The 15740-nt window shown below is 33.4% G+C and overlaps 1 long non-coding RNA gene across 1 annotated transcript; it reads right to left on the reverse strand.

The window, feature by feature from the left end:
• Positions 1 to 529: 529 nt before the first annotated feature.
• LOC128924116 (uncharacterized) lies at positions 530 to 1953 on the reverse strand. Its single transcript, XR_008472800.1, has 3 exons — positions 1855 to 1953; positions 1734 to 1786; positions 530 to 870 (listed from the first exon to the last, which is right to left on the reverse strand). It is a non-coding gene; the product is annotated as an uncharacterized LOC128924116 (long non-coding RNA).
• Positions 1954 to 15740: the final 13787 nt, after the last annotated feature.

Genomic DNA, 15740 nt, shown 5'->3' on the forward strand with positions numbered 1-15740 from the left:
ATAAAGATTGAGATTAGGCGATATTACTATTCAAAGCACGATATCTGGCCTTTGTGGGAGCAATATTTTAATTATAAAGATCCTTAATATCAAAGACACTTTCACGTTCTATAAAAATAAAATTTTTGTCTATAACTTAAAATATGTTTTTAGAACAGAATGTGTATTTCTTTGGAGGAAATCTTCGTATCATAACATTCTCCATCTGCAATAGTAAAATGAACAGAACAAGAAACAAAAAACACTTTCGTGGCAGATTATACCCTGCAAGACGGGTATTTTTCAGCTAACATGTTACAGCTGTGTACTCTAAACATTAGCAAAAATTAATTTGTCTGTTACTTTTGTTCGAAGCGTGCGAAAGAAGTAACACTATGCCCCTACTCGTTCAATGGTCTTCTCACTCTATCCAATTACATTTTGCATAAGTGGTCCCGTTCTACGATAACACTTATACTTGCCTCCTATTGGTCATTGTTTTGGTTAGCAGTTTGTTACCTATATTTGTTATATCTTTCCGCTAACAGGTAAAAACAATTCATTTTTTTTTTGTTTTTTAATTTATTTTATTACATTTTCAATCATTACAAAATCAAATATGTAGATAGTACAATCTTATAAACTTAAACAGTTTAAGCTATTATTAATTTTTTACATTTGCAAGTTATTAACATTAAAATTATATTTATATATAAATTATTATAATTATGCAATTTATGTTCTAATTTAACAATTCAAATGATATATAATCTTATTTTATTCTTAATCTACATATATGTATGTATTTTAACATTGTTGGCGAAATAAAGCCCTGTAGTCCTGTGGTCCTTGCAGGAATAACAGGAACAAATATAATATATATATTGTTGCCTGGAAAATAAGAAAAGTATTAGCTGATTTATATATGCAATTAATTATCTCCATAATATCTACATAATATGCTTAATAGATTATGTGGATTATTGTATTATATTGCATAAACGAAAATATTAGTATAAAATGTTATTAAATATAACTATCAATTGTAACCATAAATATCAATTATGATATGAAGGCACACGACTGTTTTGGTTCAACTTAAAAGATGGTATAGATTATATTTCAAATTTTAGCCGCAATGGTCATCCGACTGTCCATTCGGTCATGCGATAATTTGAATTGAAATCTTGATGCCCAAATAAAACTTCGTACACGCTACTATTCGCAATATCAGATTCTATTATAGATTGGCAAAACCGCACAAATACAAAAAAATAAAAAAGAAACTTAAGTAAAAAATAATACTTGCAACATTTATTCACAGCACGGAAGGACATTGGGATTTATACACTTTCAGAAGAGATTTCAAAATACATATACTTTATCTACAGGGAAGCGAAAATATAGGTAAATCTCTAAATAAATTGCGAGAGTATAAAATGTTCGGTTGCACCCGAACTTAGCCTTTCCTTACTTGTTCTTCTTATATTTAGCACTTTTCTTTTAATATTATGATTATTTAATTTATTTAATTTAGCACTAGAATTTTTGCATATTATCATTTTATATTTAACCATTGAGGTTAATATGTTCAGCATTCTGCAAACGAGCAGATATGCTGACATTCAAACGCACATATTTAAATGAGTTGAGTACCAACCGCTTGTATATCCAATTCATTTCTTTTCTTCGCTTTTTACCTACACACTTTATATATAAAGCTAATTAATTACGATAATATTAAAATAACTTACATTTTCTTTTGTATAAAATGAAGTCCCGGTCGTTGTCTTTGCTTTGATTTTGCCTGCAATTTTATTAAAACTTTATTAGTAAAAACACACAAATTATTAGATAAACACAAATCACACTTACCTTTTAAAATTAATTCTTTTATATATCTCCTCTATAAAAAACAAATCAATTAATATTAACAATAAAATTTAACCAAAAAGTAACCTTACCTCTTCAAACCCCAATTGTTTATAAAATGGCCAAATTGCCGCTTCAATTTCAGTTTTTCTTTTTTTTTTTAATGTAATATATGTCTTCTTTTAGCATGTTATTATATCAATATGCTTACAGTGGCAATATTTTTTCTCGTTCTAACTAAAGCTTTCTCCAATTCAATTCCAATTGTAAACAAATGTAAGTGTTGTAATTGTATGTGTAAACAGCTGAAAAAAGTTTGATTGTGTTTGTGCAGTTTGTTACCTCCGTCTTGCAGGGTAATAGGTGACACCTAAACTTAGCGTCTACTGACAACCTTCTAAATGACAAACTGGCGCTGCGACATGAGTTTCCTGTTACCTCGTTTATTTTATCAAAAGCGTGAATTTTAGCATATTTGCAATTATATACGCACACACAAATCTTACGGTCGGAAGTGAAACCGGTCATGAATCAATAAAATATAATAACAAAATGAGTAAGGAGGCAGAACAATGACGAAAGTAAAAACTTGACTGCTGTGAATAAAAAATCAAAACAGAATAATGTACAATGGTGCAAATAAATATTTAGATTGGTGCAGTGAGATTCTATTAAAAGAGGGGTGTAATAATTTCATAAAACTTATTTTGTGTGAAAAAATTGTTTCTTAAAACAAAAATCAGCCTCTGAGAATCGTAGAGGATATGATTCCTATAATGAATAGTGCTTGTACTTAAAATTTCATTTCAACTTTTTGTGAAAGATACAATTAATGCTAATACAAGACGCTTTCGTTTGAATGATAAATTATTTGAGAAGGATCTTTTGAGCAATTATTTGTATTCTGCGCTAAGTTCCTTGGTTGGTTGAAAAGATAGATCGCAACAGTATATGGATACAAACGACTGTGAAGTCATTATTATGTTCCTTATGCTCCCAAGTGATATTCAAATGATGAAACTGTCTGTCTGGACAGTTGTCCGGAGTTTCAATTAGATTGGAATATTGAGAGCTGTGAAAGATATCACCGTCTCAAACGATTCAAGGCCGAAGATAAAATGGTCTAACGTTTCATTATCCTTAGCGAGTTTCAAAAGACAAGATGTCAGGGTTCTGTGATGAGGCAAATCAGTTTATTCAGTTCCGTAGAAAACTGTGTCAGAACTATATAACTATATATAACGATACCGTCTGTGTTAGCAAAACGAAGCTTAGAAATAGATATCGGCAATGTAAATAATTTTGGTCTAACGATTTTTTATGTATTTTAATTAAATCGAATTAAATGCTTTTGAATTTTGAATGTTACTGATAAAAACTAAGTTTATCACGTGATGTTACCCTTCTTAAAAGTGGACATCATAAATTATATCGTTGTATATATATATATATGTATGTATACAACTCCAATATTAACGAAAGCTTCGCCGTGAATGTGTTTGTAATCCAAAAGAAAGCAATGACCATTGACAGTGGGCAGTGGACAGTGGACAACGGCAACAATCAGTTATTGTGGCCTTCGCTCAGACCATAGAAATGTTAAAACAAAAAGCATAACAGAAACAAAGGCAAAAACAAAGACAAAACAAAAGAAACGGCGAACCAACTTTATTGCATACTCACCAACCGATTTTCGCAATCAATGAGCCAAGCGTTGTTGTTGCTGGTCTCGGTGCTGTTATTGTTGTAGGTCACACCAATTGCCATTGCCATTGCTACTCCGCTATTGTTGGTATTGTTGTTATTGCTGTTGCGCACGATAAATCATTGTATGACAAACGTTTGTTTGCTCACATGTACAATGTAACGGTTAAGAAAAAAATTGCTCAACTGCCCTTGTGACATGTCACATATACCCCACCCTGCTCATGTTTTTATACTCTCTCAACAAAGTTGCTACGAGAGTATTATAGTTTTGTTCACATAACGGTTGTTTGTAACACCAAAAACTAAAAGAGTTAGATATAGAGTCATATATACCAAAGTGATCAGGGTGACGAGTAGATTTGAAATCCGGATGTCGGTCTATCCGTCCGTCCGTCTGTCCGTCTGTCTGTCTGTCCGTCTGTCCGTCTGTGCAAGCTGTAACTTGAGTAAAAATTAAGATATCTTGACGAAAATGGGCGGAATCGGACCATTGCCACGCCCACAAAATGACGAAAACCAAAAACACATAAAGTGTCATAACTAAGCCATAAATGAAGTAAAATTTGGAATAAAGGATCGCACTAGGAGGGGACATAATTGGATGTAATTTTTTTGGGGAAGTGGGCGTGGCTCCGCCCACAAATCGGCTATTTGTATTTAACTCGCAAACCAATAAAGCTATATAAACCAAACTTTCTGCAGACAGTTCTCTTACGTACCCCACCACACACCATGAAAACAGTTGAAATCGGATAATAACCACGCCCACCTCCCATACAAAGGTAAGGTTGAAAATTACTAAAAGTGGGTTAACTAACTAACGAAAAACGTCAGAGACACTAAATTTTGCAGAAGAAATAGCAGAAGGGAGCTGTACTCATATTTTTTTACAAAATGGCAAATGGAAAATGGGCGTGGCATCGCCCACTTATGGGTCTAAAATTCGGGCCAGAAATTCGGTATATATTATTTTCTTGGCACCCTGATGACACGTTTGGAAAATGCATGAAATCGGTTCACAACCACGACAACTTCCCATGTAACTCAATTTTGAACTCCATCTTATTCCTTCACTTTATAATATATACATAAGGAACCAATGAAGATAGCGAAATAAAACTTTACACAAATACTGTATATGATCTGTGGCATCACTTGTGAAAAAATTGTCGAAATCAGACTATAACTTTTCAATGCCCCGAATACCGAATATGAAGAATTCAGTGTCCCATGGTACTTTTTCATCGAAAATTTCGGTAAATCTCTCAGGTATCTTAATTTAATTTAGAGTAAATATTTTTCTTCCAATAGTGTAACTTCCCCTACCTCTCATATACCTAATTATAGGATTTTCAAATTGGGTCAAATTGTGTGTTATCTTAATAAAAATATATCAATAAATTGGGAGAGTGTAAAATGTTCGGTTGCACCCGAACTTAGCCTTTCCTTTCTTGTTTTATCTCGATACGTACATAATCGCTCACACCACAAATTTCTTGGTTGCCAGTCTTTTTCACACTACTTTCAATACATACAAACATATATCTAGATATATACATATATAAGCGCCCTTTTTTTTATCATTCAACAGATCAAAGGTTTTGCTTGTTTTTTGCTGTATCGTTCGTTTGATTTTTTGTTCTTGTCATTTTTTATACCATCGATACTTATGCATACAGGCACATGTGTAAATGTGGGTTGTATGTGTATGGGTGTGCGCTCACTCATTCCTACTGCTGCTTATAAACAATCACTTAATATGTGTTTATAAGCATACTTTTAGGGGTACTTAATGCTGTCGCAGTAGCCGTCGCATTGTAGACACTTGCTGGTATTTGTTGATTTGTTGCGGTCATCACCCCATGACTTGACACCTTTTATTCGTAGTACGCATTGCTGACTTTTAGCATTAGCCTCATTCCTAGTACGACTTTCAGTGCTTGTGTTCGCTTTATTGGTTGTTATTTTCTTTGTATCTTCCGAAATGTGTAATAATCGATTACTGTGATATTAAGTGACATAGTTGAGAATGTATATATATAAAAATATATGTGTAATACCTATATTCAGCCTCATATATTATATATGGGGATTTTGTTCTATGACAACTGTATGAGTCCAATTGTTTATTATTTAATTTTTTTTTGAAACCACAATTGTTGTAAAATAATAATTTAAATATTTAAAATTATTTATTTAACGAAATGCATATCGGGCCCATATAAATTAAATCACAATTAATAATAAACGCAAAATCATATTGATAATGTAGTCAATATTAAATGCGACATTTTTAGACTCTAATTTTTGAATTTAAGCATTTCTTTGTAAATATTTTCATATGGATGTATACTATAGGTTCGAAAATAGTCATTAAAATTTAATTATTGCGTTAAGCCAAAAAAGAAATTAGAATTGTTTGTTGCAAAGTCAATTAAAATCATGTAAATTGAATTTAATAGAATTTCAAAATGAAACTTGATGCACAAAATTGCAAAAGATGGCATATGTTTATATTTATATGTAATTAAATGCGAACTATATATTCGAAGCTAAATTTTAGTATATTAGAGTGCACGCAAAATAGTTGAATTATGGCAGTTTTCGCCTAAATATATTGCTGAAATCTGAAGATTTTATAAACTTTAAACTCAGAACAAATTCGTTATAACCTTTTCACACAGCCAAATTAATTGAACAATTAAATTTTTAATTGAGAAACCAGTTTTTGCCTTTCACACTGCGGCTAATCGAGAACCCATTAACTTTTGTTTTTGCTTTTGCTTTTTCATTAGTAAGTTTTATCAGCTGATTGCTATTTTTAGCAGCGACATCTACCGTCGTGTAGCGTGAACAACAACTCATAGATAATAGCGTTTTTAGACAGCCAAATAAATTGATCAATTTAAATTTAAATCGAGAAACCCATTTTTGCCGTTTATACTGCCGGTTACTCGACTTACGATCAGCTGTTATTCATTTTTGTTTTTGCTTTTCATAAGAAGTTGGTAATTTCATCAGCTGATAATTATTTTTCAGCAACGCCATCAGTCTAGTAGTATTAATGCTATTTTATCGAAAAATTCAGCCAATCACAGACAAATAACGTATAACGTACGTTCTTGTCGCAGAGTTGCTTTTGATTTTCAAGTCGATATAAATTCAATTTAAAAGAATGGAGATTTTATTTTGTATGGTAAATCGATATCAATAAGCGTTTAAATCGAGCAGAGGCCGGTAAATTGATCAATGTGCTTCTGTCTAAAAACGCTATAAAGAACGTATAAATAATTACAAATACGCTCTTTGTCGCAGCGTTGCATTTCATTCTCAAGTGGATTAAAATGCAATCACAGATTATTATTGAAAAATTTGATTTTTATTTTGTATGGTAAATCGATCTTAATCAGCGTTTTAATGGAGCAGAGGCCGGTTAATTGATCAATTAGCACCTGTGTGAAAAGGCTATTAGATATAATTTATACACAACATTGAAATGTAGGCAACATCAGTTTCTAATAGGTATTATGTTGTGGCGTAGAAATGAAGGCAATATATAAATATAATAAAAAATTTTATATTTCTTCAATCAATCTGAAAATGCTGCTCTCGCTGCTGATCACCCTAATAGCTAAATGTATTTACTTGTTTACACGTTTAAGCTGCCTAAAATTCACTGAATGAAAATTGAAATTGAAATAAAATCACATTAAATTTAAACATACGTATACATATTTATACAGAATCAAATTTGGATTAGAAGATACATTTACATATATTCACGCTTCCATATATATTTGAGTTTGAGTTTCAGTTCAATTAAACATTCATTGGCACATTTTCACACATACTTACGCATGTAAGTGTATTAAATAATTACGCAATAGTCAAAGGCAACTGTCAAACAATAAGTTGAATGTGTTTCAAACACCAACAAAAACAAGAACAAAAAAATTAAACAACCATTAAATGGGATTGAATTGAATTTACTCTATTACAAATTGAATAATTTAAATGGACGTAAGTCAATATTTACATATTTATGCATGTGTAAATCAGCGTGTGTGTGTGCGAATGGCTGCTATAGTTTCAATTAATATTACATTTGCGTACGCTTTAATGCAATTCAAATGTACACGTTATTACATGTCAAAGGCCAAAGAGTGCGTTGACTATGGTTTCGATGGAGCGCAGTCTTTTCGTTTTAAATTAGAAACAATTGTAAGTAAATAACACATGAGTAGGGTTTTATAAAGCAGAAATTGTGCGTATATACTATATATCTACATATATAATTTATCAGTGTTGCTAATGATTTTTATTATATTTTGTACGATCATTTAAACTTGCATAATGCAATTGCAAAGCTTTAAACTTTTAAATTTATTGATTGATATAAATTGGATTAAGCTGAACGTTGAAAACTATGCCAAAGCCAATGATATGTGGGATGAATCTTTGAAAGAATCTCAGCAGTCCAGAGGCCATACATACCATGAGGTATATGTAGATCTTAAAAAAGCATCAAAAATGACTGTACCTCAGGATTGATCCCCTTAAGATAAGTTCCATTACTGTTAATCTTCGTTCAAGGAGCTATACCTGTGTGACATTTTCAGAAAATCGATTTAAACTGAGTGTTCTTGATTATATTTACTATACAATGACCTACAATCTTTTTGATTTCTTGAAAATTATCAATTTGGCATAAAAAAACCACCATTTTTTTACCCAAAAAACGATATATTTTTTCAGAACTACTCCATTTTTTTAATTTTTGACGTTTTTCAAGAATCGTAGATCATTGTATAGCAAATATTTTCAACTTTAATACCCTTTTGGAATTTTTATTATACTCTCGCAACAAATGTTGCTAAAGAGAGTATTATAGTTTTGTTCACATAACGGTTGTTTGTAACACCCAAAACTAAACGAGTTAGATATAGGGTTATATATACCAAAGTGATCAGGGTGAAGAGTGGAGTTCAAATCCGAATGTCTGTCTGTCCGTCTGTCCGTCCGTCCGTCCGTCTGTCTGTGCAAGCTGTAACTTGAGTAAAAATTAAGATATCTTGATGAAACTTGGCACACTTATTTCTTGGCACCATAGGAAGGTTGCTTTCGAAAATCAGCAAAATGGGACCACTGCCACGCCCACAAAATGGCGAAAACCGAAAACACATAAAGTGCCATAACTAAGCCATAAATAAAGCTATGGAAATAAAATTTGGTATGAAGGATCGCACTATGAAGGGGCATATTTGGATGTAATTTTTTTGGGGAAGTGGGCGTGTCCCCGCCCCCTACAAAAATTTTGTACATATCTCGCAAACCAATAGAACTATATAAACCAAACTTTCTGCAGTCGTCTTTTTAAGCCACTGCCTAATACAGTCCAAAAATGAAAGAAATAGGATCATAACCACGCCCACCTCCCATACAAAAGTTAGGCTGAAAATTACTAAAAGTGGGTTAACTCACTAACGAAAAACGTCAGAAACACAAAATTTCACATAAAAAATGCCAGATGAAAGCTGCACTCAGATTTTCTTACAAAATGGAAAATGGGCGTGGCGTCGCCCACTTACGGGTCAAAAATCATATCTCAGGAACTACTTGACCGATTTCAATGAAACTTGGTTTGTAATAGTTTCCTTACATCCCAATGATATGTTGTAAAAATAGGCCAAATCGCTTCAAAACCACGCCTACTTCCTATATACCAGAACTTTGAAGACGATCTGAATCGTTTACTTTACAATATATAAAGTAAGCACTAGTGAAGATATCGGAGAACTTAGCACAAATACTATGTTAATAGTGTGGCAGCGCAATTCTAAAAATCGCCGAAATCGGGCCATAGGTTTTTAAGACCCCTTATATCGAACAGGAGGACCTCGGTGCTTCGAACCTTATGGTTTCCAACTTTCAATGGACTTTATACAATATATATGACGAATATGTGGGTCAAGTTGTGTATTATATAAAATAAATAAAGTTAAATAAATAAATTGCGAGAGTATAAAATGTTCGGTTACACACGAACTTAGCCCTTTCTTACTTGTTTTTCAATATTTTTGTAAAAAAAAAATCTTGAAATATAGCTGAAAATATACCTTATATGTCCAAAAAACTTCGAAACATTCGAACGAGTACTTTCTTAAAAAAAATTCACGAAAATCGCCTAATTTTCCATGGGTTTTACTGGTATAGACCCTTAAAATTCTTTGAGATCGTTAGAATTTAATACTTATTTTTTGTTTAACTCTTTTTGGAATGAAGCTCGAAAGATGTTTCGCTAACATTTTCGATTGGTATTATTATCGGCTGAACTCTGAAGTCTTCCACATAATTTCCATATGTATGTATATAAAAATTAATTTAAATTAAGCCGTTTTCATTATCTTAAACTTTATACACGGCAAGTCTGTGTCAACGCCAATGTGTCAAGCGACATTGCTTTCAATGCTTCATATTGATGAGTTTCTTGATGGAATGAAGGCATTTGAAATTTTGAGACGCAAAGTTCTCAATTTAGTGGTAGAGTAAAACTGATGGCTTCATTCGATCACATATTCATTTGCTTTATAACACACACACATTTATAGACTTGAGAACAAAATTTCAATTATCCCAGTAGTAAAAAAGTGGCAAATGAAACGACACAGAGCTTTGGGCATCTCATTAATTGATTTATTAAGAGAACCAAAACCGGGATTTGTAAAAGATAATATTATCCAGCAGGTATAAAGAAATTGAAATGAATGTTTTTGACTATTTCATATATTCGTGTGTGAAAGAATACATGGGTACATCAGAGATTTTGAATAGGTGAACGGTAATAAATAAAGATAAATATAAAAAAAAAAATATTAACTTAAAACGATGCTGACTAGAAACTATGCTTTTAAAAATGAAAGCTTTAAAAAAGCTATACAGCTCTGGTAAGATCCCATAATAACTAACTTTTAAAATTCTTTGAGTTAATTATTAAAGGATGCTGGCAAGAACACTTTGGATCGTGAAGATGAAAGCTCCAAAGCTCTGTTAAAAACGCGTAAAACTAAGTTTTCAAGTTGTTTCGAGTTAATTATTAAAGAATGTTGACAAAAACCCTTTGGATCGTGAAGATGAAAAATTTAAAAAAGCTCTAAAACTCTAGTAAAATATCGAAAAAACAAACTTTTAAAATTTTTCGAGTTAATTATTAAAGGATGTTGGCAAGAAGCTCTAAAGCTCTAGTAAGAATATGTAATTAAAAAACTTTCACAGTTTGAAGAAGTTAAGTCCATTATGATTCTTTAAGTTGTGTACTTTCGAGCTTTCTTGAAATTCATAACTTTTTTTATAGAATGAGTTGATTTCCCTGCGAGGTTTTACATACATGAAGCGACAGCGTCAATTTTGCTGAACGTAGATTGGTGTGAGGTTTAGTTCGAATTTGCAGCACCATTTCAAGTGTTTACTTACCAAAACCAATACAATAGGAAGAAGGGGGCGCGTTTGAAATTTTTTAACAATAACCAACCCACTACCATTTATATGCCTTCTCACCCCCACTCTCATCAATCCGGCGCGTCGTAAGCTCATAATTTTCCTTCGACTGCAATTTGGCGTTGACGACATTAATACCCAACTGAAGCACCATCGGCAACCCACTTTTGGGGCACAAAATCGAAGCACTCAACTGAGTGCTGTGCTCTCTTTGCCCCACTTCCCACATGCCACTTGGCACTTGCCACTAGCGTTTGGTGCAGTATAGCGTCGGGATACGCTGAAAACCTATTAATCATGAGCTTATTGAGGCATAAACGCTGATCCTCGTATTACGCGCACTAAAGCGCTTTCATGATGAAGGGTGAATACGAAGAAAGGGCATCATAGCGGCGGTGGCGATGGAGTATACGGTGTCGTCAAGAAAATTCGTTTGAAACGAAGAAAGCGCGCTGAAAGCGGTGGCGCGTGTGCGCTATGTGGTTATGGGGGAGTGTGAAGTGGGTTAAAAGTGGCATAAAGCGTGCGAACAATATGTGCGGTGTATGTGTGTATGTATGTAAGCAGCGAACGCGAACGTGGTAAGTAGTGATGAAGAAGAAGTAAAGGAAATATGAGGACCCGCGTCAATACCTTCAAGAAAGCAGAGCAGAAGAGTGCCGGCAAGCCGAAAAATCTGCTAAAATACACATGGCAGACATTTGTGTTAATAAATTTGTACGGGTGTGTGCGTGTGTTGTATTTATTTCCTGCTTACACACGTATTTTACAATTTTTAATGCCAATACAGCATATGTGAATGTGTGTAGCGCAAATTTTTACGAGTAATTTCATTATAGCGTTGAACTACAACAACAACCCTCTATAGAGAAACAGCTATATTGTGGCACCTACGGTGTTGTTGTTGTTGTTTTTGTATGAGTTTGACTCATTGATGTGGTCGCTGGTAACCACATCATTTCTTATTACTTCCACTGACGTGGATTTAACTGCTGCTGCTGTTGCATTGTTGTTGTAAGCGAGGTTGTTGTAAATGTTTTTGTTGTAAATGCTGTTATTGTTGTTGTTGGCAACTTTGGTGTTGATTTGTTTATTAACAAATAAATCGTGAAATTCCCACAACGACACCGACGACGACGACGACGCCAACACCTTGCGGCACAGCAATATTTTTCACACGAAATCTCGAGCAAGGCGAAACCATAAAAAATATATACACAAGTATACATACATTTGTACATATGTACGTACGTATGTGAAGGAACAAAAGATGAGAAATTACACGGAAATGCAAGATTGAAGGAAAGAAATGTAAACTTTCACATTTACGATGCTCGCAGTCGGCAGCCAGTGTGTGTGTATGTGGCAGACAAGGCTTATTGCCCAGAGATGAGCTGCCACAAATACATAACGACACGTAATAAATTCATTAATTTATTTCACAGGTGTGGTAACACTGGTACCGTTGCCCCTGCCTCTGTTGGCTGGCTGGTGTGAATGTGGTGGATGTCGCTGGTGTAAAGCACAAAGCGCCCGGCCGATGACAGCTGCGAATAATGGGTGCAAAGGACAAAATGTGCACGCACGCACATACACAAATATAACAAAGTGTGTGCATGTATATGTACGCTTGCTTTTTTTTCATTTTCGTTGGTATTCGTCTGTCAACCTTTACCTTTGCCTTCATTTGCAGTAATTTTTTACGCATCGTCATACTAACGCACACATACACCGTTAAGTACGTACATGCACATCTTAAGTATTTCTTTATGTCGAAGCACTTTCTTAAAAGCTTAACACATTATCGAAAGAAAATCGCGTAAATCGTTCGTATAACGGTATGTCGACGCGTGTGTAACAATACATATTTCTTTATGTGCACTTGTATGTACAGCGCATATATATTTGTATTTACGCTTGCTTAAGTTATTATAGAGTAAATTATGGTTTTATTTGCAGACATTTGACTTAAAATATTTGTAGCTGGAATGTCTATGGACTTAAAGCAATTGGGGAAATGATGGATATTAGCACAAATAATGACAGCTACGTTGTGATATAAATAAACACATAAATATTATTGTATATACATATACATATATATATATATATACTCGAGGCCGGGCCGTGGTATATGTGTGTTAAACTCTATTCTGGTTAACTATTTGATAAAGTGAAATTATTTAGAGAGTAACTAATTATTTAACTACTTTCCGAGTTTTCCGTTCCTTTAGTGGTTTGCGATAAATATACCAAAACTCTCTCTTGGATTTTTTCTCGCCAATTTATCAAACAATTAATCAAATTAATGGTTAATTAATAATTTTATAAATTAAATTGTAGTTTTGTTATATTCTTTTTTGTTTAATACTATTTTTTATTCGTTACATAAGTCCGATTTTGGCCATCAAGAATACCAACCTTCTCATAGTCCATTTACCTAAAAATGTGTAAATCCTTTTGCCTTGGTGCTGTGAATATCTGTTGCAAAAGTCTTATTTTTTTCTTAACTTTTATTTTTATTTTTTGCATTTGTCCGGTTTTGCCTATCTACAATACAATCTCATATTGCTAATTGTAATGTGTACGAAGTTTAATGAATATGGCAAGATTTCAATTCAAATTATCGCTTAACCGAATGGCCGAATGGACAGACGGATGGACATTGTGACTAAAATATAAACTATCCTATCTTTTAAGTTGGACCAAACTGCTGACGTGTGCAAAATTTCATTAAAATCGGTTCAATAGTTTAGACGCCAATCCCGGACAAACAACGTTACATGAAATTTTTATGTATATAGATATGTATGTGTATATATATATATCTTCATGCATATGGTAGGAAACTTTTGATTGGCAAATAAATCCTTTTGTTATATTTGCAACTCGTATTGGCATTAATTATTATGGCATTTTGAATTAACTGCCAGCTATTGAGCTGTTTTAAATAAAACAGAGTTTAACTTAGAAACATAGAGTAAGTTTGGGTATTGTGATATGGGTATAAGTTTTTCTACAATTATTTAAAATTTCATAAACTAATACTTACAAAAATTATGCAATACTATTCCTTGCTTCATTGCGCAATATATCTCAAAGGGATATTTCGGTATCTCAAGTACTTTGAAAGATAACTCAATTAAAGTATAGATGGTCGAAAAAGCGACTTCGCCAAAATGTATGGGTAATGTGATATACTATATCAGGTAAAGTGATATACTATATCACATGTGACGAAATCTTGGCGTTGCTCCATAAAATCACTTTCCTGGAAAATATTTTTATCAAGGAGATAGATACTAGTGCATTTGAACACATTAATTGCTATTTGTGCTGTTTGAACTTTCAGATAAGCCTTTGAAAACAGCTCAACTACATCAAATTGTGTCACCGTTTGGCCTTGCTCTCGCTTAAATCGTCTTATTTCGTCATTGTAATATGTTTTAAGAGGACCCATAAATGCTTTATCTAAGGGTTGCATTTTGTGTGTACAATGAGGTGGCAATGATAAGATAATAACGCCATTTTGACGAACCTTATCCAAACCATCAACATTTCGCGTATGACTGTAGTGGCCATCTAAAATAAGCAAGATTGGGTTCTCCTTTGATGGATTAGTGAATCGCAAAACGTGATCAAACCACGCGGTAAATATTGGTATTTGTATCCATCCCGATATGTGACAAGCAGAATCGGAACCAGGGGGAGCATGTTTCATTAAAAGCGGAGAGGGATTTTTTCTTGGAAAAATGAAAAATGGTGGAACAAAGGCTCCTCCTGTGCTCATGCAGCTTATAACTGTTATGAGAGATCCTCTTTCTGCTGAAGTCATGCAACCAATTTGCCTTTTGCCTTTTGCTGCTAAAATTTTTGGCTGCTTACTTTGCACGATAGACACTCCTGTCTCATCAACATTCCATATTCTAGTTGCAGAAAATTTATGCTTCTCAAACTCCTGCTCCAATAAATTATAGAACTTGCTCACATTTTCCTCATTGAATCCTTTGATTCTCTCGATTGAGGTACCTGTGGCAGAGCGTAAGCTTATTTCCGTTTTATGTCTATTTAGAAAGCTACGCAACCAATCTCTTCCGGCACATTCCTTGATTATGGAAAATGGGTTCTCAATATTATTTCTCTTTGCTAATTGAAATGCAAGCGAACGCACATCACTGTGAGTGAGCTCCAAAACTCAAATATCTTACCCGCTCTAATTCAACATCTCGGTTAAAAACCGGCCTACGTTCCAATGGAATAGCTATTATTTTGTCGATTGTTTTATCGCTGCGGGCAGTTCTTTGCAAGGTTGCAAATGAGACAGCATCGTTTTCGATGCCAGAAGTATTACCAAATTTTCGGCTCTTACAGCCTGTATGGCTTTTTCATGTTTTCTCTTCTTCTTCTTCCAATTTCTTTATCATAAAAGCACATTTTAATAACGGTCATTTCTGTCTTATCGGCGTAATGATAGCGTGATTAGCGACGGAGATATGAATTTTGAAAAAGCATCTTAAGTCGATATTTTTTCCTAGTGCATTTGCGAAAACAACTTAAGTCAGATAAGATAGAAAAGAGAAAAAACATTCTAAATAAACCTCTAACTATCGTTTAGAAAACCATCTTAAGTCAACTTGATGTTATGTTTTGCATTTGGAAAAAGAACTTAACTCGGTGTAAGTGCTTTT

Source organism: Zeugodacus cucurbitae, chromosome 2 (genome assembly GCF_028554725.1).
Source record: "Zeugodacus cucurbitae isolate PBARC_wt_2022May chromosome 2, idZeuCucr1.2, whole genome shotgun sequence".
NCBI classification, from domain to species: domain Eukaryota; kingdom Metazoa; phylum Arthropoda; class Insecta; order Diptera; family Tephritidae; genus Zeugodacus; species Zeugodacus cucurbitae.